The 25,525-nt window shown below is 44.8% G+C and overlaps 1 protein-coding gene across 1 annotated transcript in view; it reads left to right on the top strand.

Moving 5' to 3' along the window:
• Positions 1 to 25,525, top strand: part of CBY2 (chibby family member 2) — a 75,125-nt gene that overhangs the window by 41,098 nt on the left and 8,502 nt on the right. The window lies entirely within an intron of this gene.

The raw sequence follows: 25,525 nt of genomic DNA on the forward strand, positions 1-25,525 counted from the left end.
ATCCTTAGGGCCTAGCCACAGAGCACCCTGCTATAATCCTGGGGTCTTCTGATGAGCTCTTGTCACCGTTATTCATGAGCTGTGGGAACCTCTGCTGCAGTTTGTGAAAACCTATCCTCATTGGAATGTGAAGTTTCTTCTCTCTGCAGAAAACCCCTCTTGATCGATCATTCCAATTGTTGTGAGAAGGAGATCATTTACAAGAAGGATCACTGAATCGCATAGCAATTAAAAAAAAAAGTGCTTAATAGCCTCTGCCAGCAATTCCCTGCACTGTCAGTGAGTCCACTGATGGTGAATGTGGGTTAAACCCAAGTGGTGGGTGCTGGTGAGCCCTCTGGCCCTTCGATACTCAGCCATGCCTCACAAAAAGGCCGGGAGAACCAATCTGAAAGAAATTGTTTTCAGGCCCAGATGACTGAGAATTTGAACATATGTGAAAAATATGATCAATATGAATGGGTGGAAAGGTTTTTCTTGTGGGGGAGTTAAGAAATTTTTTTGATCAATTCTAATAGTACGTCACCTAAATATATATGATACACAGGCATGTCTATGTCTATGTATTACACAGGCATATACATATATGTACATGTGTATATATATCATATACATATTTCATAACACACATAGCTTAGACTTGTGCACAATATTTTAGCTTTTTCAAAGCAGTTTGATATCTGCTTTCTCTTTTGAATCTGCATATAGACTTATGGATAACTACTTAGGTCACACTTTCGTTTAGTTTAAGTTTACATGTGAAAATAATTTCATCAATTGATGATGTCATGTTGATGTGACAACACATTTTGAAGAAGTTGATTTGCTCTCTGATTCCTGATTCCTAGATTTCTCAGTGGCCTGGCAAGAAGGGACAGAAGGGCAGACATCCCCAGGTGCCAGGCTGTGGAGGTACAGCAGTGGTGCAAGTTTTGCAAATTCCTGAGTGGCAGCCACAGTGGTCGGGAGGCAGGGCACTGCCCTCCCTTCTGCCCTCTGGGAACTGAGTCGAAGTTACAAAGCAGGGATAAAATCCATGGAGGGAGCTGGAACTATCAAATGCAGTCACATTTTAAGGACATGGAGGAGTACTCCCTTTGAGGGTTCACCTATTTGTAATTTTTGATTTCAAAAGATTTATTTGTTTAGAGAAAGAGAGGGCACAAGTGGGAGCGGCAGAGGGAGAGGGAGAGAGAATCTCAAGCAGACTCCACACCCAGCATGAAGCCTGATGTGGGTCTCGATCTCACGACCCAGGAGATCATGACCTGAGCTGAAACCAAGAGTCAGATGCTCAACCGACTGAGCCACCCAGGCACCCCTTTTTTGATTTTAAGGAAAAGAAAAAGAATACCACCATGACCAAAAAGGATTTGATATAAACAGAACAAAGTTTTGAGAATTGGTTTGGAAAAATTATCACACTGTGTGTCAGGGGTTTGGAATAAATGGCCTTAAGCCCCTTTCCTTGGTTTCTTTAATCAGTCGCAGGTTGATGTGGCCTCCATGTCAACAAGGCACAGTTTACCTGATGTCAGCCAAGCACCGAACCCCTGTTTCTATGGGGGGTGGCCTTGCTACTACGTCTCTGCTGAGCTGCAGCTTGACTATAAGACTGGATTATGTACTTTCTAAAGTGATCCAAGAGGAACTTCAGTTCTGGAAATTTGGACATGGAGGCGCATTAGGGTGCAACCTCCTTTTCAACGCTTTGCTAAGACAGGTGACAAAAACAGCAGCCAGGATGGGAGGAATGCAGTCCTTGGTGTGAGAGCACGTGTACGATTGTGTTGTACAGGGGATAGTGGAGAGGGAGGGAGACAGGTGCCCATTTGGGACAGGAAGATGGGTTTTCAAGAGTACCTGGCCTGTTCTTTGACCTTCACTCTCCTTTGCCAGCATTTGATGTGGGACAGCCCAAGAGAGGGCAGAAAGGAGGTTGTGATGAGCTCATCAAACTTCCTATTGTATGCGCCTCCCACAGAACCTCAGTGTAGCTGTCTGTCTCCTATCTCGCTGGCTGGCTCCGGGGAGTCAGTGCCAGGAGGGGAGGCCTTTATTTCCATGCGGGAGCAGTGCAGTGTGGAGTGAAGAGCCAGGAGTGTGGAGCCGGCCTCTTACTAGCTGCATGACCCTGGGCCAGTCAGGTCCTGTGTCTTCCTTCATTAACAGGAGGCTGGTGACATGCTCCTAGGGTTAGTGTGGCGATTCAGCGCTATCTTCATATGAAATAGAATATTAGAGGCATGTCATAATCTACGTATTTAATAAATCACTTCATACATTTATTGCTTCTTATCACACATTTATTGAGCCCTTTTGGGCATCTAGTGTCAGATCAGGGCTAATAGCCATCTCCCAAGAGTTCATGACCAGGGGTTCCAGTTTTTCTTTTCTTTTCTTTTCTTTTTTTTTTAAAGATTTTATTTATTTATTTGAGAGAGAGAGAGAGGAAGAGGCAGGATCAAGGGTGGGTGCAGAGGGAGAAGCAGGCCCCCTAATGAGCAGGGAGCCCGATGCGGAACTCAACCCCAGGACCTGGAGATCATGACCAGAGCAGAAGGGAGACACTCAACCAACTGAGCCACCCAGGCGCCCTTGTCCCAGTTTTTCTTCAAGTATCTGGGAGAGCATTCATTGGAGGTGGGCTCCCAATTTAAGTAATTGGCTGCACGGAAATAAGCCTGAGCATCTGGGACAAGGAGGTGACAGTCCCTGAGGACAGGCCAGGGGATGGAAGCAACCAGGAGCCGTGTCTTGTTAGCCGAATGCTGCCGTAGAGGGGCCTTCAATCACCGAGCCAGTTCTCTTTGTTAGCAAGACTTGTACTTTGCACACGAAGGTGCTACTCGTCTGCAACATTTATTCCGCCATTATCCAGTCATAGAGCCCTGATGACAGTCCTTCATTAGTCCCCAGAGAGGGCTCTTCTTTGGCTCAAACCGCATGGCGGAGAACAGGAACCAGGCTGCTGATTGGGGAGGGCAGACACATAATCACTCAGCTTGTATTTGCACAGAGCGGGGAAAAGTGACAAGTCTGCAGTTCATGTTCTTACAGAGATGATGAGCTGTCTCAAACCAGCAATTTGGCTAAAAAGAAGTCTGCACGACTCCAAGTAAATTTGTCACTTTATGTTCCCCTCCTTTCTTCTAAGTGTTCATGCAAGTTTGCAGTTGAATTTCAGATATTCTGAAACCGCATTTCCTGGCATTCACTGATGCTACACTGAAAGCAGAATGCTAAGTACAGTATATTTTTCTTTTGCACAAATGAATCTTGGAACTACATACACACGCATATATATATATTTTTTCCAATTCTTTTTGCTTTGGCTTTATCGTCTCCTGACCCAGACACCATCTTATTTCTTTTAGTTCTAGAAGTTTTTATTTAGCTATCGCTACTGCACCAACATTACTAGATGAGTTGTACCCAGATTTTTAAAATGGCAGGCAATCGTACATTTTCTGGAACCAAGTAAATGATGTCTGATGTTAGGATCTGTCCCGATATTTTTTAGGGTCAGAAAAGACTTGGGAAGAAAAGAGTCAGAACAGAGGGTCATGAGAAAAAGAATCAGAAGACATATATAAAAATATCCTCTGAGAATTCCTCTGGCGGCAAAGTTCAGATTAGAGGAGGACTCAGAGCTGTCCGAGGGAGGGATGTGCCCGTGGAATTGTGACGGAGCTGAGAATGGTGTAGATGACCAGCAGTCAGAGGAGAGAAAGGAAAGAAGTCACAGCCAGGAGGCAGGTGATAAAGTTAGGGACTTGAGTCTTGGTGCCTCCTTGAGAGAGAGAATACAGGCTTCCAGGAGAAGTAGTCTTAAAAGGGTCATAAAAAGCCTAGACAGCTTGATGGATATGGACATCATCTACTTTTTTTTTCGGTGTAAAGAATGGGTTCCTATAAAAGCGTTCTCTAACTAGGAAAAGGATTATCTTTGTGTAGACTCACTGAACACACCCGGGCCCTGTGCCACCTGCTATCAGCTGTCATCCCCACACGCCTGTGTCTGCTTATGTACTGCTGGGTGTTCCGAGCCTCCTTTGAAGGGCAGTGGTGGTGATGTGTTGTTTTCAGCCTCCTTGGAAGCTTTCTGCATTTTGAGATCACTTTTATATTGCTTATTGGAGCTGGCAGTAAGTATGCCCCCTAGCAGAAGGCAAACTCAGTCTGCACACCCGCCTCTCTGCAGCTCCAGTAGAAGACCAGGCGGGTGCCTGAGCTGCGGCAGTTCCTTGAAAAGCCTACAGCAGTTCCTCGCTGCTGTCAATACTGGTAATTATAGTTATAGAGCACTGTCCCCTGAGGAGCGCAAAGCACTTTATAGACGCTGTGGCATTGATCCTCATAACATGAGTGTAACAGGGAGAAGGAGCAAGCATTGTTATCATTTTATAGATGGGGAAACTTACCTGAGACAGGCAGAGATGACTTTCTATTCATGTGGAGCAGGTAATGCTATAGTGGTTTCATGAATTCTGATGTGTGTACTAATCACCCTGCTAAATCACCACCACAGATCAGCCTTTCTTAATAAGGATGTCAACTCAGGCGTATCGCAAAGACGGCACTCCGTAATGAAAAGTCATTTAAAGATAATTCAGTTCTTCTTTTATTTGTATTTTCACAAAAAAAAAAAAAAAAAGCTGTAGGGTAGCTTATTGTAGAAGTTATTTCCAAGTTAGGATAAAAGAACAAAGGCCACAAACGGGAGGTAGGGGGCCATGGCAGGGCAGGGGTGAAATATGGTGGTGGGAAATGTGTGCTAAAGCCGGTTACTGCAATTGAGCATAGCATTCAGTTTTGAGATTCCTGGCAGTCAAGGCGAAAAGGAAAACTAGATGACATATGAAGGTCTCTATCCACTAAAATACAATATGCTGTGAGACAAGAGGAGTTTAGGTGTGTGAGCTCAAGTAGACAAATTAGCTCAAGAATAAAGACTTAATTTTTGCATCTTCTGAAGGAGTGTCCTAAGGCCAAATGTCAGAGTGGCTGGCTGCTCATCTTGAAACACTCCCCCCATTCATCCTCATGGTACAGTACTACAAAGTTGAAGGTGAGATGTGGTTAAAATTAGCATCAAGGGTAGACTTAAAAGGTGCAATGGGGATAGAAAGCTATAGGTGGCCACTTGGTGACTGACAGATAAAAGGCAGTGGAGGAGACATTTTTGCCAGATATCAGCCTCTTCCTGCAATATATGATGAACCATCGATTTTTCTTTTCTTTCTTTCTTTTTTTTTTTAAGATTTTATTTATTTATGTGACAGAGAGACAGCCAACGAGAGAGGGAACACAGCAGGGGAGTGGGAGAGGAAGAAGCAGTCTCCCAGTGGAGGAGCCCGATGTGGGACTCGATCCCGGCACGCCGGGATTACGCCCTGAGCCAAAGGCAGACGCCCAACGACTGCGCTACCCAGGCGCCCCCATCAATTTTTCTTATTCCAGTGATTTCAGCCTCTTTCTCCCTGACTTGCAGTATTGCTTGGATATCTAGAAACTTCAACTGTGAATGACCCCTGGGGCAGTTATCTTAACATTTACCCCAGGGCCAAGCTCTGATCTCTAGATGAATACCAAATTTTAGAAAGAGTTCTTTGCTCCCTGTTGTTGCAAAATAACCAGGTCTCCAAGCTCCCTGCAAATTGGGGGCTCTTTAAACAATGTTTGAAAAGAGAGGCATCTGGGCAGTTCGCTCTTTCTTGCTTATGCTTTTTACTTTATCTGAGAATAACCTCAAGGGTTATGCTTTTAGAGGCTTAGCTTTTTCGGTTCTAAAAAATGGATGAGGATGTCACCAAGTGCCCTAAACTTAGGCATTGCCCAAGACAAAATGTCGGCATTCCAAAAGTGTTCAGGGATTGAGAACATTCTCTCAAACACTATCTTCATGAACGATGCCCACTTCAGCTAAATCCTGCCCAGCCTTATTTTCCTCCATGGTGTGTGTGTGTGTGTGTGTGTGTGTGTGTGTGTGTGTGTGTGTGTGTGTGTAGGAAATTCTAACAGGCATGAGGCAGAAAAGAAAAGATTAGCAAATGTTGCCTTAGATAAATAGTGCCTCTCAAGCCACTTGCCGCCTTTTTAACCAGGGGTAAAATACAACTTGATTTCAGTATTATTGATATTATTTCTGGCTCTTGAAGACCTATGAAATGAAAAGGAAGCTTTAAAAGCTTTGCAGTTAATTGCTGCTGAGTTAAGTGTTTTTTCTTTTCTTTTTTTTTTTTTTAACACCTTCGTGCTGACACATAATTTAGAAAATCAATCAGGGAGATGAGGAATAAAAATATGGGCCTAAAATACTCCTGGCTAATTAGAAGCTGCTGTAATAAACTCTGAATGGCCCAGAGCACCACGGAGGGTCCGAGGCTCGTGTTGGGGACTGCTGGACAGCTGGGTGTCACACAACAGGGGTGAGCACAGAGGGAGAGAAGGGGGGTGGGCAGAGGAAAGGCCTGGAGCTGCTCTGAACAAAGGTGTTCTTTATTAGTCAAAATCAGTCCTGGCATCGAACATTTCTTCGGAGACTCCCAAATTGTGGGGGAAAGGCAGTCATTTTAGAAATCAGAGGTGATACTTATGCCTTTCATAAATGGACCCTGCTCTGGTAAATAGGCCTAATTTCACATCCAGCCCTTGACACGATTAGAAAGGATGTAAATGAGTCTCGGGTCCGCCTTTTCTGTCTCTACGCTTTTCCTCCTAAGTGGCTCCTTTTTCCATTTAGCAGTCTCCCAGTTTTCTCTGCTCAACAGGACGTGCTTGTAAACCATCACACCTGGAGACGTGCACTTAGGACTCCATTTTCCCTCCTTAAGCGGGGGGGGGGGGGGGGGGGTGGTGGTGGTGGTGGTGGTGGTGGTGGTGGTGGTGGTGGTGATCATGCTCCCAAGAGAATAAAAGTTTATTCTTTGGAGGCAAAAAAAAATCTTATTATGTATAAAGCACAGATAAACATACAATGCACACAGAGATACAGTGTATCTGTGGTATTAAAAGTTCGTAAGTGGGGAGCAATTAGGAAAAAGATGTCTGAGGACCCAGTGTGGTGGTGGGTGCATTAGGAAAAATCCAGGCGGGAAATACCCCCGGAGATTGAAGGGCTTTGGCCCAAGTTAAAGTGGCCATTTCCCAGAAGGTCAGTTCTGCGGCAAGACATTTTGCCAGCGCCTTTTTTGAGGGTAAAGAGGTTGAAGAAATTTATTGGGGATCAGTGTCTGGTCGCAGTTACCCATGAGTTAGGAATAGGGTGAACATTTGAATTTAGAGTGCCGTGAGTCATTCCAGCTCAGGAAAGGAGAGTTTTCAGAATTATGCAAGAGGCATTGGAAAATGAAGAGCCTCTGTGATTTGCTGGCATTTCCTGCGTTTCTTGGCTTCTCCTGCATTTCTTGGCTTCTCCTGCATTTCTTGGCTTCTCTTGGTTGAACACATCTGACTGCTAACGCTTTGCGCTAAACTGGAGCACTGTCTTGGGAACCGAAATCGGGGGGAGGGAAATGCTCCTGCGGGAGTTCAGTCCTGTCCTACCCCATTGCTGGGCAAAATCCAGCTCTGTGATCCTTCTGAGAATGCAAAGCTCCCCTTTCCTGCCTCTGGCATTTTCTGTCTACTTGGGTCTTTTATTTGTTCTTAGTCCTTTCTCGTGGCTGAGTGAGCTTTTGGTGCCTGGACCTGTGTCTGACATCAGCCAGGGTCATATCGGCTGTCAGTGAGTTTTGTGAAGTCTTGCAGATAAATAATCATCAGCCAGCCATCAGGGCATCCCAGCAGCGCAGCGTTCTTACGAGGATTAAATTAGCACCAAACTTTCAGAAGTGAAGCAAGAAGCACACAGGAAATTGCTAACCCATAACTCCAATTCCCTACCTGGTAAATTGCTGAAACAATCAATAGCACAGACAGTCTGGAAGCCCCCTTGGGAAGTAAAGGTGATAAATGCGTTGTAGTCCCATAATGGAGGGGATGGGGTCTGCAAATGGAGGCCCTTCTCAAGGGGGACATTGGGGGGCTGCCATGGTAACCTCAGCAGTGTGCTCCTTGTGTCTCACGAGTAGGCCTGGAATGTACAGGGCTAATTGGTCAAAACAAGCAAAAGAAAGGGTTCACTGTGGCGTTGTCCGAGGTTTTGCTACAGTGGATCACATGATCAGAAATCTATATGTATTCGGGCCACATGAATTTTTCATTGATTACAAGAGTGAGTTGGGAGAGCCCCTGCAGGGCAAGTGAGTATCAGACTTGATTCAAACATGAATCAGGTGCTTTTAAGGCCTTATTCATATCTCCACTTTGGTCATTAATCCTTTAGTGTCCCAAGGTTATGGTATGTTTTTAGTAATACTGGATATGAAGGGTTCAAGTTTGCATGATTGATTACACTGAACTTGTTTTATACCAACTAATTAATCCATGCCGGCTGGTGTGGCACCTGACAGTGGTCAGTCATAGAAGGATAATGGTAGACAGATGGTCAGGCCCCATGGCCCATTTATATGGATCAAACAATTTGTAGAAAACTTTTTTTTTTTTCTCGGAATCTCAAGTAGGATGCCCTTAGAGACAGGTGGGTTGCAATGAGTCATCCTCACATCTTACGTTGGATGCCTGGGCCTTTGAGGGTAACAGCTGCCTGAGAGCTGGGGATCCCTTGGGTACTCTGTCCAGAAGAGGAAGCTGTGGGATTGTCCCACCCTCACTGCACTCAAAGCCAACAAACCTGGCTTCAAACCTCAGCACGGCTGCATTCAATGTGAATGACCTTGGACAAGTCCTCTGCGTCTCTTTGACCTGAGTTTCCCCCTCTGTTAAATGCAGATAATTCAACCACTCTTAAAAATGAGATTTGGGGATTATATGTGAGAGATCTTGGCATATCATAGGCACTGAGTAGATGCTTAGTCTGATTTCTACAGAGGCGTGTGCTTGGTCAGGTACATGGACCCTCAGGACAATAGGGGACCCTGAAGGACTCACAAAAGAGGTCCGTTACCTCTTTTCTTAACTTAAACTGACTCGAGGAATCACCCTGCTGAATGAGGCATCCTATTCTGTTCCTTGTCTTTCAAGTCACTGTGCAGAGGTGGTCCCGAGCAGCATGTGTCATTTCTATCCACATTCTTTTGGGCAGAACTCAGTTGCACAGCCTCAGCCTAGCTCATGGGGTTTCCAGATGCAGTTCCTGGCTGGGCCGTCATTTCCCAGAGATACCTTCACTCTATGCAGGGGCAGGAGCACACATCTTTGGTGATCGGTAAGCTGTCATGGACACAGTCATAAATGTAGAAGGTCTTAGCACATGGAGGAGAAGGAGTGTGAGATAATAGGAATTAAGGGGACAGGAAAAATGTTGGTTAATCTATCAAAAACAGTTTCTTGCTACATTAAGAAAACAGCTGTCTGTCTCCGGCACCTGACCTCTTAGCCATTCCTGTAAATGAGTGCTTTTAAAGTCAACTCTCCAAGAGCATCTAAAAAGTACCACTTGACAACCATTTGATTTCTCATTCATCATAAGCATTTCACCACTATTTGGGACATATCTACTGGGTAGAGTAGGATATACCTGTAGGAAAATGAAGTTAGACCCCAGTAGGATTTCTAAGGTAGGCTTATTTTTATTTGCATTTATTCCGGTGGGAGATTAATAAGAGACCTTTAAAATCCTTGGCTCAAGGTTATACGGCAGATTAATAGACTGTCAGGGAACAGGACCCAGGAGCCCAGCGATCCCAACCATGGCCCTTGGGACCCATTCACCACATGGATAAACCTAAGCTTTGCTTTCACGCTCCCACTTCTGCACGTCAATGAAGTCCTTTTGTTGCACTGGCTATGTGAATCCATAAATGTACCCCCATCTGCCAGCCAAGCTTCTTTTCATGGTGGGCATGTTCATGGTAAAATTACCTTATGGAAAACAACTTGCTGTTTAACTGTGCTGTGTGATGGGAAATTATGAGCGATTTCCTCCACTTAATCCCCTAGGAAAATGAGCAGCTGCTGGACCCAGAACGTGCAGTGTGAGGTGAGTGTAAGGTCTGGATTGGGTGTCCACCCTGTTTCTGCTTCCTCCAGGCCATGTGCTCCTCGCATTCTGTATTCCTGGACTTGATAGTTTTCTTCATGACCTCCTTATTAAGAGTTGAGTTAAAATGGAATTTTCCTTAATGATGGTAGGTGAAAGCAGTTTCACAGAATCAATTTCAATTTTAAGAGCACCTTGAGGATTACCGGGAGTTTGTAAGTTTTATTAAATTGAATTGTATTATATTAATAGGCATTTCTGAAGCCAAGATTCTAGAGTTCAGAATGTCAGATTTTTTCCCTCTTGGCTTCACTTCAATGATTATAATGGAAAAAATGATCGTTAAGTGAGACTTCTGAACGACATGCCTTGCCAATGATGGTCCTCATGAAGATACAATCCCTTTAGCCACTCAAGTCTGCTGCCGTTTAAAGTTGAGGGTCTGGATTCGTATGAAGAGTTTTCAAGGATTCAAGTCCTTTTTGCAGAGCTATTACTTGTATTTTCTACTCAGGGGGTAAAAGGACAATAAAGTTCAAGTGTAGAAAATGTATCCTTAGGCTCCACTATCCCCAGGATTAGTACTTGAGGGTGGAGAGAAAGACAGGTCTCTCTTTTTGACTGGTTAAGTGCTGCTCCAGTTGGGAGATCATAATAGGTCAAAATGCAGTCCTTTTCTAGAGATTCTTAAGGTGATTTGCCCCTGTTGCTTTGGACCGGTGGTGAGAAGGCACTGTGTGACCTCTTTTGACATCTTCAAGGTCATTTGTGTATCTTATAAAATTAAGGATTCCAAACTTAACTGTGTATTGGAATCACTTAAAGAATTTGCAAAGAAAAAAAAAAGAAAGAAAAAGAAAACATAGAGTATTTAGGCTCTACCCCAGACATATTAACTGAATTTTGGGGGGTGGCTCTGGGGAATTCATGTATATTTTTTATAGTAATTTATTATGTTATGTTAGTCACCATACAGTACATCCCTAGTTTTTGATGTAGTGTTCCATGATTCATTACTTGTGTATAACACCCAGTGCACCATGCAATACATGCCCTCCTTAATACCCATCACCACCCTATCCCAATCCCTCACATTTTAAAAAATGTGCCTCACGTAGATTTCGGTGCAGTTCCACTCCTTCCTTTTGGAAATAGTGCTGGTTATTCTGTTTGCTCCTTACATGCAATCTCTGCCCTTCTCTTTGCTCTGAGATTTTGGCTTCACTGGGGAGCGCTCTTGTGCTCTGGCTTCTTAGACTTGATCAGATGGAACCCTCAGCAAGAGGTAAGAGGGAGGAAGGTGGTGCAGTCAGGCACGCCTCTCCTGACTCCACGAGCCTCCCCCCCACCCCCGCCCCACCACCCCATGTCTCCTGGGGCTGGCTGTGGCCCGTAGACTGAAGACATCACTTCTCTCCAGGTGGTACCATCTTCTTCTTCTTTTCTTTTTATTGAGGTAAATTTGGCATATGACATTTTATGTTTCAGGTATACAACATTATAATCTGACATCTCTATACACAATGGAGTGATCACCACCAAGTCTGGTCACCATCCATCACCTTACAATTGACCCCCTTCCCCTCTGGGAATTCATAGTCAGGCTCTTGCTGCAAAGCAGTTGAAGCCGGAAGTGTGCCATGAGTTAGAAGAGATTATGGATGCAATTAATCTGATTTTAACAAGTGAGGAAGCTGTATAAAATGCCAGGACTTTTGCAGTACTCTGTACCAAGATGGAGAATGACCAGAAAAGTCTCTTGTGTTGTAGGGAGTTTTGCAGTTGTTTCTTTTTATAAATAAACCAAGTGGTCTAAATTTGCTGACCGTTTCTTGGGGTGACAAATGACTGGTTAACAGTGTGCTGTTTAGGAGCCATTTTTAAAAAGAAAAAAAAACCCCACAATTATTTTTTGCCTTCATGGAAAGGATGATGTTTTAACAATAAGTGAGAGAGTTTGGAGCTTTGTTTGTTTGTTTCGTTTTTGTTTTTTTTTTGAAAAACAACAACAACAAAGCCAAACTTATTCAATGAAGAAAATGTTTTGAAAATGGATGCAATTTTAGAAAAACAATTAGCATTATTTGGGGATAGGGCTGAATATTGAGTATTGTTATTTGGAAATTGCAGTCCATAATGTATTTTACCATTTGGATCTACAGATCTTTGTGAGGTACCCTCCCCAGTGAGGATAACCATTAAATTAAAAAATCTCAGTCAATTGAAGGTAGAACTTAACTTTTGGCTCACTGTGTTAAACTAAGATTTTGAGGAACAGGGGGCCATATTTAGTTACCCTGTGCTCACTAAAAATATTATCATTTTTTGGTGGAAGCAAAATATTTTTTGTATTATTGATGAATCAGGTATAACAGCATTATTATGAAACAATTACTTCATCTTCATTTATCTTGTAAAAATTTCAATTTGGATATGTTTTCTAATGTGCATACCGTAATCACACATTAAAAAAAAGCATCACATTTGTAAATTAGGAAATACACCTATGAGGGTTTGCACTCAGAATAAGTGATTGGTAGGATTTACTAGGAAAAGATTTTGTAGCTCACAGACCGTAGAATACTGATGATCCTGTGTAATTCTGTGACACAGTGTTTGAAATAGTGTGGGTCAACTTTATGAGAGAGTCGGAAGCATATTTAGTGTTCAGGTTTTATCTGGGGGATACAGGGTGTCTGCAGCTGATAGAAACTGGTTTATAAAGAGTAGTGACAATGCAGAATCAGATGCATCTAAATTTAATTAGATACCTACTGCATGCCAGGCACAATGCAGAACATTCGTACTCACCTTATTTCATGATCATAAAAACCATGTCCTGGGGACTGTTAACCCATTTTACAGATGAGGAGATTCTGGCTCTGAGGTGAAGTGATTATGTAGGGCTACACAGATGGCATGGAAGATGCAAACTGGGGTCTTCCAAGTCCAGGATCCTCCCCCTTACCCCCAATATGCAGGCAATATGAAGGGCACAGAATTGGAGCTCATATCCCAGCTCTGGAACTTGCTGAGAGACGAGAGGCAAATCACTTCGCTTTTTGGTGCCTTGCTTTCCTTACCGTAAAATGGGGCTAAAATTAATAGGTACCTCTCTTCCTGAATTGTTGAGAAGATTAAATGGTACTTAAAGGGCTCATAATAGTGCTTGGAATGTAGTAAGCACTCAATAAATATTGGCTATTATCCTCCTATCTCCTGTTTCCCCCAGTGCTGCTCTCTCATTCGATTATAGTCCTTTTGGGAGCAACAGATGGCATCTGATTTCTTCTCCCCTCTCCTTCCTCATCTCCGCTACCAAGCACACTGCCTTGCTCAGGGATGATGCTCAACTGTTTGTTAATAAGGATTTCCGTTCACCCGGACTCTCTAGTCAGTAAATGTTTATTGAGTGCCAGTGTGGGCGAAGCCCGTGCACCACTGTTTTGAAGTCTGTCCTGTCCCATGTTGTCTCATTTAATCCTCACCACCACCTTAAAGTGTAAGAACGAGCATGATCATTCTATCAGCAAAGAAACTGAGACTTAGCAAAAGTCAGCGGCAGGGGTCATGCAGCTAGCTGGGGGTGGAAACAGGGTTTCAATATAGGTAGTCTGACTTAGAGTCTGTGTGCCTGTGCAATGCCCAGTGTGGAGGTGAATGTCTGCTCTGACACTGTCACCTTAGGAGGTGGTCCTTCTTCACGGTGATGCAAGTCCAATCTCGGACCTACTTTTTGGAGACTGAACACCTTAAAACTCACTGAGCAGGGGCGCCTGGGTGGCTCAGTCGGTTAAGCATCTGCCTTCAGTTCAGGTCATGATCTCAGGGTCCTGGGATTGAGTCCCACATCGGGCTCCCTGCTCAGCAGGGAATTTGCTTCTCCCTCTCCCTGTGCTGGTTCCCTCTCTCTCATGCTCTCTCTCTCAAATAAATAATATCTTTAGAAAAACCTCACTGAGCAAACTGAACGAACAATCCTTGTTGCTTCTTGAAAAAATATTTAATCAATTTTTTTGGCATTATTCAGAGATCACATGCTATTTGGTAAGCATTCCATTATCATTAAGGAGCGACTAATGGATAATTAATTGAAGGCATTACACACGTAACTAATTTGATGATTTTTAAATTTTGGTTAGATTGAAATGTACAGAGTCACATAAATCACAATTAGAGTTGTGCTAATAAACAAAGCCCAGTTTTGCCCCCATTGGTCAGAAGCACAGACCCCCTGCCTCTTCATTTGGAAGCGTCCATTTCCATGGTTTCTGACTGCCTGCGATGACAAAGCCAATTACTGTCTCTGACTGGGGCCAGAGACCACACAGTCACCGATTTTTTTCTTTTGAGAGAGGGTGCATTCGTGAGTGGGGGTGGAGGAGGGGCAAAGAAAGAGAGAATTTTAGCGTCAGGTGGAGACCAACACCAAACACCATCTCATGACCCTGAGATTATGACCTGAGCTAAAATCGAGTTGGTCGCTTAGCTGACTGAGCCAATCAGGCACCCCACACCTATTTTTTAAAAATTATTGAAGTATAATTGATGTATAGTATTATATTAGTTTTAGGTGTGACTTTTTCCAAAATAAAGGAGAATTTCTTAGAAACTGAAAGTCTTTTCCATAGGATGTCTTTTGATAGAGCCTCTCTCTTGGGTGGAGTGAACAAATGGACTAATATTAGGAAATCATCAGGACTTAGGGGAATTTCTAGCAGCTCCTGGATTCAGAAGGCAAGTCTGGTTTTAAGGATGGCACACAACTTTAGCAACATTACTTAAGAGGATCATTCAGGCACATGATCTCCTTTCTGACTTCAAGAAGGATTTCCTTATCCTGATTATCTTTGGAACTTTGGAATGCCAACTATCCTCCTTTCTAGGGCATTGTATCTCTATTGTTTCCTTCAATATTCCCACACATGTGAGTGATTCTTCTAGCAGTAACAGCCATTCACTTCAACGAGTGGCCCCGATAGCCGCCATTTAATTTTTCTACTTCCTTCCCTCTTAGATTTTTCCAACTGTTGACCTTTATCTGTTGCCTGATAGACTTACTAGCAGTGTTTCTTGCACTTCCTGGCTGCTGTCTTCTGCTTCCTCAAAAGGTGAGGGCCCCCAGCTGTCCCTTAAAGAGCTTGGCCCAAAGCCTCGCTATACTCAGGCTGCATTTCTGGCACCAAAGTAGAGCTACCCTGCCCTATGTAGCAAAAATAACACATTTGCAATCATGTCATGCAATTTGGAGATGACAGGCATCTTGCTAATTTACTACACACATCCAACTTTCCATCCCCTTCTCCACAAATGAGGAGAGAAGGGTCAGAAAGTACCCCTCCTTGTCCACCTCTGACTCCAGAACCAACAGCTGCAGTTTCTATGACTCTTCAAGGAAGGGCGAGGGCCCCTGTGCTCTCTAATGGACCCTCCTGTTTGCTGAATTTTTCTCTGTGATTCATCATCCGACAGTTGCAGGTGAGGAAAGCCTGGAGAGACTCCGATGCATGCTTGCCCTTTCCTTTGTCTCCACTCTACCTGTCTGTTTAGATTAGAAACTCATGAGGCATGTCTACCTCCATGTTCTGCATAGTGTCCACCAACTGTGGATGCTCACGGAACGTGGATGATTGATGACGGTGCTAATCTGAGTAATAACAGGCATTTGTGGCGCAATCTCCTGGAAGCTTCTCAATACTGGGTCATGGATACATGTGTTCTGCAGAGGAGGAAGGAGCCCAGCTAATGAGCAACTGTAGATGCCGGTACCAGGATGGCCCTGTTTGAAATGGGCAAACATAGAGCCTTCGCTAAGCTGTAGTGTCAAGACTTTTTAATGGCAGCACCAGTTGTGTGTCAGCTGCTTGCGATTGTAAGTCAAAGGGAGCAAGACAATTTTGTAGGAGTGATTATTTATTGAGAACTTGCTAAGTGTCAGCTTTTTTATGTTATCTCAAATTACATGTAATTTCCTCCTTTTGGAGATGAGGAAACTGAGCTTCTGAGAGGCGGGGTGACTTGCCCAAGTCATGCAGCATAGAGATGGAATGTTTGTGTCCCTCCAAAATTTGTATGTTGAAGCCCTAATCTCCAGTGTGATGGTATTTGGAGGTTTGGCCTTTGGGAGGCAATTAGGTTTAGTGAAGTCTTGAGGATGGGATTAATGTCCTTATAAGAGAGGGAGAAAGACCAGAACACACACACACATTCTCTCTCTCTCTCTCTCTCTCTCTGCCACGTGAGGATACAGTGACAAGGTGGCTGACTGCGAGCCAGAAAGCAGGCCTCATCAGGAACCAAATCTGATCTTGGACTTCCCAGCCTCCAGAACTGTGAGAAATAAGTATTTGTTGTTTAAGCCACCCAGTCTGCGGCATTTTGTTGTGGCAGACTGACCTAAGACAGAGAGTTAACTATTTCTTGGCCTCCAGAACTGCACACAGTCTGCTGATGCCAGCGTCCATGACCTTGCTATTTGCATCCTCAGTTATTATTATTTTTTAAAGATTTATTTACTTATTCTAAAGAGAAAGAGGGAGAGCGAGTACTGGAGGGGGTGTGGAGGGGCAGAGGGAGAGAGAGTGAGAATCCCAAGCAGACTCCGTGCTGAGTGTGGAGCCTGACATGGGGCTTGATCTCAAGACCCTGAGATCACAGCTTGAGCTGAAACCAAGAGTTGGATGCTTAACCAACCGTGCCACCCATGTTCCCGTCACCCTCATTTATTGTTATCGGTGCCCTTCCTTTGAGTTCGATAAAAGAAGTTATTTTTATGCTAACGTGGTAGGACAGTCCATGTGTCCATTTGTTTTCTTCCCTTTCCTCAACACACCCCCTCGCAGGATGGGGGGAGGGTCTGTGATCAGATAACAGTGGATAATGAGTCACTGTCACGCCATGAGAGCCATCGCTGTCAGCCACAGATATACCTGGAGCCACGCCTCTGAGAAGAGAAAGGGAAAGGACTAAGGCAGAGGTGAGGAGGGAGGGAGCCCACAAAGAGAAGGGTTCCCAGACACCCATCAGAGGAGGACTCTGCTGGACCACTTGGCACTGAAATGGAAAAACGAATGATTTACACCATCATCTGGACCCTGGGAGTTTTTGTGATCGTCCAATAGCAAGACTTCCTTTCTAGGAATGAACTATTCCTTAAGTTTCCCCTGCGATCGTGGGTATACTTTTGGGGAGGAGTGTCACAGTAGAAAGCCAAGAGGAACTTAAATAGGGTGGAGTGTTTCTTTCTGCAGATATGGCCTCAGGACAGGGCTGGGGTAAGGATTTTACCATACTGCATGCACTAGGGGCCAGGTGGCCAAAACCATGGAGAAGGCAGGGTGACTGAGAGCAGGCAAAAATCACACAATGAAAATAATAACAAATATAAATAATATGTAATATGTATAATAATAATAAAATACACCAGGCTTACTAGCAGATTCCTTTGTCCATGAAGAGCCTTGCAGGGAAGAGCTGTGTTTCTTGGTGCTAGAGCTATCGTCTGTGGGAGGAAGGGGTTCAGGTGAACCTGTTGGAGATGGGCCAGGGCGATGATCTTAGGGTCCCCAAGGGTGGGCTGTAACCCAAGGTGGGAGCACTTGCATATGTGCCAGTGACTCTGATGAAATAAAATAGCACATAGAATGTATCTGGCATGGCGTTGGTGCTCGTTAGTTTAATGTTAGCTTCTGTTATGGGTTGAATTGTATCCCCCACCCCGCAAAAGGTATGTTGAAGTAAAAACCCCCAAATACTTCAGAATACGACCTTATTTGGAAATAGAATCATCGCAGACGTGATGAAGATGTGGTTATACTGGAGTAGGGTGGACCCTTTGTCCATAATGACTGGGTCTCTATAAGGAGAGGAGAACAGTTGCAGACACACGGCGGGAGAAGGCCCTGTGATGGCCGAGGCAGAGATGCAAGTGCTGTAGATGCAAATCCAGGAGGGGCAAGGACTGTGAACAACCTTCAGAAGCCAGGGGAGAAGCAAGGGAGGGTACTCCCCTACAGGTTTCAGAGGGAGCAAGGTCCTGCCAATGATGTTGACTTCTGGTTTCCAGAACTGGGAGACAATAAATTTCTGTTGTTTTGAGCCATTCATTTCACGGTCCTTTGTTTGGGCAGCCCTAGGAAATGAACACAGCGAGTTCCCTCTTTGTTTAGACTTCCCAGGTGCAGGTGCTTCTGTGAGATGCATCTCTAAGGGAAAACTTCTAATAGTACAAGAGTTAACCACTAGAAACCGTTGGAGGAACAGAACACAAGTGTTGATAAGGATGTGGAAAAACTGGAACACTTGTGAGCTGTTGATGGGAATGTAAAAGGATGGCGCGGCAGCTCTGGGAAAACAGTATGGCGGTTCTTCGAAAAATTAAAAATAAAACTGTATGTAATCCAGCAATCCTACTTCTGGGTATATATCCAAAAGAATTTAAAGCAGGATCTTGAAGAGATATTTGCATACTCATTACAGCATTACTCACAATAGCCAAGAGCTAGGACAACCCATGGGGCGCCTGGGTGGCACAGCGGTTAAGCGTCTGCCTTCAGCTCAGGGCGTGATCCTGACATTGCGGGATCGAGCCCCACATCAGGCTCCTCCGCTATGAGCCTGCTTCTTCCTCTCCTCCTCCCCCTGCTTGTGTTCCCTCTCTCGCTGGCTGTCTCTATCTCTGTCGAATAAATAAATAAAATCTTTAAAATAAAAAAAAAAAGAGGTAGGAACAACCCAAATGTTTATTAGTAGGTGAATAGGTAAAGACAATATAATCTATAAATACGAAAGAATATAATGCAGCCTTAAAAAAGGAGATCCTGTCACAATGTGGAGGAACATTGAGGACATTATGCTAAGTAAAATAAACCAGTCATGAAAAGACAAATACTGTGTGATTCTACTCCTTTGAGGTGTCTAAAGTAGTCAAAATTACAGAAATAGAAAGTAGAAAGGTGGTTGCCAAGGGTTGGGAGGGGGAATTAGACTTTCAATTTTGCAAGATGAAAAACTTCCAGAGATCTGTTTGCAACAGGGATATGAATATAGTTAACACTACTGAATTGTATACTTAAAAATGCTTAAGATAATAAATTTATTGTTATATGTTTATGACCACAATGAAAAAAATGAAATTTAAAAAAAGAAACACTTGGAGAAGTTCCCCTTTCAAATGAAAGTAATAAATAGGAATGATTTATTATATATATAATAGTAATAAAACATATCAGGCTTACTGGCAGATTCCTTTCTCTGGGAAGGACCTTGCCTTGTGGGGCAGAGCTCATGCTCCTGGGCCCTAGAAGCACCTTCTGTCGGAGGAAGGGCCTCAACTGAACTTGCTGGAAGTGAGCAATCAATTCTTTGACGATGTGTGTAATTACCTTCTTGGTTTTGCCATACATGTATCTTTGAATTCTTGTACATTGGATTTTCTTAAAGCAAGGCTTGCTTGTAATTTAGGTGTGGAAGATTCCAGGGGCAGTTATGGTGTCCCTGGATCTGGCTGAGCCTGGTCCACTGCTCTCTTCCCCCACAAATGGCATAATGTGGAACTGGAGCTCTCTGCCTAATAAGAGGCTTAGGAAACAGAAGAAGGCTCCCATTTAACAGTCTGTAGAGGCAAATGATTTGACAGAATTGAGGCCAGGGAGCAGGGCCGCCCCTTTCACGAAGCCCAGACGTCAGCACTCTGGTCTTAATGCAGTTTCTACATGCAGTATAATAAAAACATGTATTTGGTTTTTGTTCCCAGTTCCTGGCATGGAACTCCTAAAACCCTTGGAATTTCCTGAGTGGTCAAAGGATCTTTTCTGGAACACACCTGGGTTTATGCTAATGCAGTGACTCTTGGTGGCCCCTAGATGGTTTCAGGATAGGCACTGGTCGCCAGAGGAATGGGCCATGTAATTAGAGGGTTGGAACTTTCAGCATCCCACCCCTCCAGCTCCGGGAAAGGGAGGGGTTGGGCTGGAAATTTTCCATCTCCAATGGCCAATGATTTAATCAACCATGACCGGGTAATTAAACCTCAATAAAAACCCTCACGTGGTAGGGTCAGGAGAGCTTCTGGGTTGGTGAACACTTGGAGAAGCTAGGAGGGCAGTAGGACCTGTGAGGATGTGGCAGCTCCGTGTTCTTCTCTCCCCACACCTTGCCCTAAGCATCTTCCATTTGTTTCTGAGTTGTATCTTTTGTAGTAAGACTAATTGTAAGTAAGGTGTTTTCCTGGGTTTTGCTAGCTATCCTAGCAAATTAGTAAAGCTGAGGAGGGGTTTGTGGGAGCCCCCCTTTCATAGCTGGTGAGTCAGAAATACTGGTGGCCTGGGAGTGGTGTCTGGTATCTGAAGTGGGGACCGTCTTGTGGGACTGAGCCCTTTAAGGTGACCTGACACCAACTCCAGGTAGACTGTGTCAGAATTGAATTATAGGAGATCCGGTTGGCCTCAGAGAATTTGAGAATTGGTTGGTGTCAGAAAATATCTCAGACTCCATATCTTCTCTTAGTCTGGAATGAGTTCAGTTTGGGTTTCTTCCTTCTTGAGTGATACAACTCCCAAGTAGAAGATGCTAGCTCTAGAGAGAGGATAGGGATCTCAGCCCAGCCAGGCAGTGGGGATGGGAATAGCAGCAAGGATGAACAAACAAGGGGTTAATGTTTGGGTTATTGTGTGTCACACTGACCGTGACTGACCAGGTAGACACAACCAGGGTGAACTCTTCCTGACCGTCAGATGCCTTGTTCCCACCTGTGATGCTCAGAGAGACCATGAGCCCTGAAAAACACCATATTGTTTTGTGATGTCACCTCTGGAATGTTCTGAGTGTTTTGGTGACCAGCTCCTGCACAGGACCTATACCTGGCACCTAACACTGGTATGGCTTTTTACTTGAGGTAGAAGTTATAATCTTAGAAAAGGTAGGGAATATGGGTATCTCTGCTCCAAAGACTTTAGGGAAGGTTTTTATACCAACTATAATACCTGCTGAATTTCTGTCCAGAGATCAGCATCTTGTCAGATACCATCTCCACATTCTTTCAGACACAGATTTTCATAATGTACATAGTTGACAAGAGGGGATAAGTGAGTAGAAAGTCTTCTGTTTTTCAGGTTGAGCAATTGAGGCTCAAAGGATGGGCTGGGAAGCAGAAATTGTCTTGTTTTCTCTTTTCCACAGCACTCGAGGCCAAATATTACAAGAAAAAGAGATACCAGATCTGAAAGCCTAGAAATCCCAATCAATGTGGTTCTACCTCAGGTAGGGATAATCACAGAAGGTTGTCACTTTCTTGTAGCCAGAATAGCCCTCCTCTTTCAAAACTGTAGCAAGATACTGTAGAATGAGCAGAGTAGTCAGGACCTCTAGTTGCCAATCAGCCTTGTGCCAAGGGGGAGTTCACTGAGCCGCTCTGGGTCTTGGGTTTGTCATCCCTCAAATGAGGAAGGTGGGTTTGGTGACCTGGTAAGACCTTCCGGCCCTCATACCACTTAAAGTATCTATGACACTGAAATAAGCCACTCTTCCCAGACTTTGATCTTTTGGTGCTTGCTGTTGTACAACCAACCACTCCGGATTTCGGGGGGAGAATTAGAACTGGGACTTGGAACCAAATGCATATGGCTGAATCCAAGAGTGGAAAGCCTAGGACCTGGACCAAAAGGTACAGGGTTATTTGGAGGTGCCAAGAGAATTGAGGCCTGCTGTATACCAAAGACAAGAGTGGAAGGGGGACTCCGGAGGGAGGCCAGTGAACAGATGAAGTCCTGACAGGCTGGAGAGTCTCAGGTCTCCTCCTCAGGTCTCCTAAGCAGCCGTTTCCTTGGCGGGGATCTCCTGACTGGATTGTTCCTCCTGCTGCTATGTCATAAAGGGGGTAGCCTTGCTTTTCCAGAGTCACCTAAGGCCCTGTTGGAAGATCATGGCTGTACAACCAGAGGGGCTGAAATGTAGGCTGGAGGAATCCAATGTGGAGGTAACTACCTAAAAGCTAGATACGGGATGTGTAGGAAAGGATCGAGTGCCTGTGGGCATCCTACATACATGTATTTATTTATAACGTGTATATTTAATATATACTTACATATATAATATATAACTACATAATTACATAAAATACATATAATAAAATTACATATATGTTTTCTAAGACCATCTCTTAAGGATTTTCCGAAGAACAGGATTACAACAAAGACCTTCAGCATTCTTTCAATAGGTGGAGATAATTGTAACAATCCTGGCAAGTATGTTCAGCAGGAGGGAAAACAGGACCCAAGAACGTTCTGGCTCTTTGTTTTCACATTATCCTTATAACTTTGTTATAAGGTGCAGCCACTTCATCAGTTTCAGCTCATGAAGCCTAGAATATAAGCTAACTTTGTCCTGATAGTTAGACGGGATGGCTTGCCCACAGGGTTCCTATAGCTCCAGGAACCTTCCTTTTAGGTCTTACTCTTGCCACTGAAATGCCATGTCACTCTGCTGCCCTGAGGGTGGGTGTTGCTCCTATGGTTTGTTCACAGCCCACAAAGATCAATCTTGGCATCACTAAGGGACAGGAAGAGGGTGCCAACCTGGGGGTGGGGCTGGGGATGGAGGAGGGAATAGGATTTGAAATAGTGGTCATGTGATAGAAAGATTGGAAAAAGTCTCCCTGCTTAGCTCCCAGAAAGAGGACAGCGGGACGGAGGAGAGAAGGGGAACAAACTGGGGAGTCCTTTAAGAAGGCTCCAGGTGGTTCTGGGGCCAGGCATTTCCTGCACGGCAGGACCTGGTGCTGCTGGGGGGGTCTTGGAGGGCACAGAGGGCACAGAGTGTATACCCTACTTGGGCAGATGTGGCCTCATGGGTACACCTGCCAAGGAGACCCAAGTCATAGACCAGGTTTCAGACACTTGCCAGGATGCTCTAGGCTGGCACTCTGGGGATGGGGCACGGGTATCTCTGGACTGTGCCACCGCCAGGACTGTGAAGGGACCAGTGTACTTGTTAGACGTCCCCAAATGAGATGATGCATGGCTTGGGGGAAAGGATTGACCTGGTGAACAAGGGGAAGAAAAAAAAATGGACAGAGCACTGATTTGACCATGTGACAGGCACTGGGCCATGCTAGTGTGTGGTAGGGATTGTACTGGCTTGGGAACTGGGAATCCCAGCAGCCTCTCTAGTAATGGCAGAGCTGGAGTGAGGGGCTGGAACCCAGGCCAGCATCCATTCTCTCCACTACACCATGAGGTAGGCATATGCCACCTGATGGGGCCAGGTCACATCTTAGCTCTCTCTGTCTGTTCTCTTGCTTTTAGGAAATAGCACCTCCTCTCTCCACATCCTCACTGCCTGTCCCTAAGCCCCTTGCATGTATTTACCACATGCTGCTTCATTCTGGCACCGAGCTCATCCATTTCTGCGTCTCCAGAAAGTGCCGCTGGCTTCCCAGCTCCCAATCATACTGGGCATTTGGGCTTCTCAGTTACACTGCAAATACCTGTGGTTCACTATTTGTTATCACCCTTAGGTCTTTGGTATTATTGATTTCCAGTTTTTCTTCTCACATTAAATATTTCTGTTTTCTGATCTATTTCCCAACAGCGCATTCACTTGCCAGCCATCAAGGTTATTTCCTGCCCCAGCTAGCTGACCTGGTTGCTTCTGCACATAATGATTCCGTTCTCCCAGGCTTCCTTCGCTCTCCCATGAGTGCTCTCAGTGAGTCTCATGAAGGCACTGTTTACGGCTGGATCCTTAGAGAAGGGGCCACAGCAGATCAGCACGAGCTCCGACAGCACCCTCCAATGCCCCGCTCAGGCCTCCCCTTCTCACTCTCCTTTGGGCTTGTTCTTCAAGAACGAGAAGCTATGGAGTCTGCTAACAATCCCCACCTCTCTCCCAGTTGGAGTAACTTCTAGGAGGATCTCAGGAGATCCTGTGTTAAACAGTTACCCAAAACTATCACATATGGTGACATTTTTATCCTTATTGCTATTAATTTTATAATTCTCCCCAAATCAATCACATTGACCTGCGAATTATCCTCTTACCTGCTAGCATTTAGTAAAACCAGCATTGGCTGTATCGTGGTACTAGGCAGCTGAGTTAATTTAACAATGGGACAATGAGACTCAGCCTCATCCCCTCATCCGAAATTAGTAGCATACCCAGCTCTTCCCTCCAGCACCCTGGGGCCTCTCAGCTTCATATGCCTGAACAGTACCTCAGATGGCTAATATTCTCTGATTATAACCTTCTGTAATGTTGGGAAAGTAGGTGTTTAAAAAACTTGGGTGAATAGGTTTGGAGTTTACTGGGGCGTTTAGACATCTCTTCTGGTCTGTGGTAGCCATAGTTCTCCAGGAGTGGAGAGAACTTTAGAGCATGTCAGCTAAGCTTGCCCAGTTAGTGTCCAGTCCTCCCCAAACACTTTAGATGGGAGACCACCAACCTCAGAACTCCATCCCGGAAGGTCCCGCTCAGAGAGTCCTGTTCCTTAGAAACTCCACAGTATTAGTTAGAGACCTTGGTCTTAATCACTTCCCCTTTGTTCCTTGTGTCCCCCCCCCCCCCCGCCCCATTGGCCATTCTTCCTCCATGCTCTCCATTTGGCACAAGGCCAATGGACAAAGGCACTCAGTAGTTGGTGATTTCAAGCATTTTCCTTGCAGGACCACTTGTACTTAAAAAGGAGACGCCAGGGAGAGGGCCAGGCCTGATGCTAAGGAGGGATTCCCATCCACAGGTGGGATTCAGGCTCTGTGAGGGAGATGTCTGTGCCCAGGCCTCTTTCTGGATCCCTGGCACTAAAGCATCTTAGGTTACAACAGTGAGCAGGTGCTCCTGAGGGCAGAGTCTCTTGGTTGTCTTCCTAACAAGGTGATGGAAAGCTTTGAGGAGCCCATGGCCTATTGTATTCCCCTTCTGGCATGCATCCTTGTTATGTATCCATCCTTTCATAAAGAAGCCAAGCTTTTCCTCTTCCGTCTACTGGTTCTGTATCCCTGTAGGAGGCCATTTCCCATAGATCAGGGAAGAGACAATCTTTCCTCCATGGGAAATGAGGGCCATGGCTGCTCTGGGAGCTTGTATCGTGCTGCCAGAGGCTCTACCTCCCAGGCTTAGAAGAACTTTTCGTAGTTCTCTCGAAAGGCCCAGACATCTTGTTAGGCCTCAAGGACATCAAGGACAGATTTGCTTAGCCCATGAAATGACACCATTGGCTGAAGAGACCTACTGAGAAGGGGCTGGCTTCAACATAGGCTGAGAAGTCCTGGGGTTTTATACCTCATGTGTCTGCCTAGCTCACATGCTCCTTGGAAAGCCCTTTAGTAAATAAATATATTTAGCATTTGCTCTAGTGCTTTAGGGCAGGAATATTGATGCCTTACCCGCAGAAATGGTCAACTGTTTGGTCTTTATGACTGCTTACTTACCACTTTCTTGGCCTTTCGCCCCAATCCCAGGAAGTAGGCAGAGCAGCTATGTTTAGGT

This window comes from Ursus arctos, unplaced genomic scaffold, assembly GCF_023065955.2.
Source record: "Ursus arctos isolate Adak ecotype North America unplaced genomic scaffold, UrsArc2.0 scaffold_10, whole genome shotgun sequence".
Taxonomy (NCBI): domain Eukaryota; kingdom Metazoa; phylum Chordata; class Mammalia; order Carnivora; family Ursidae; genus Ursus; species Ursus arctos.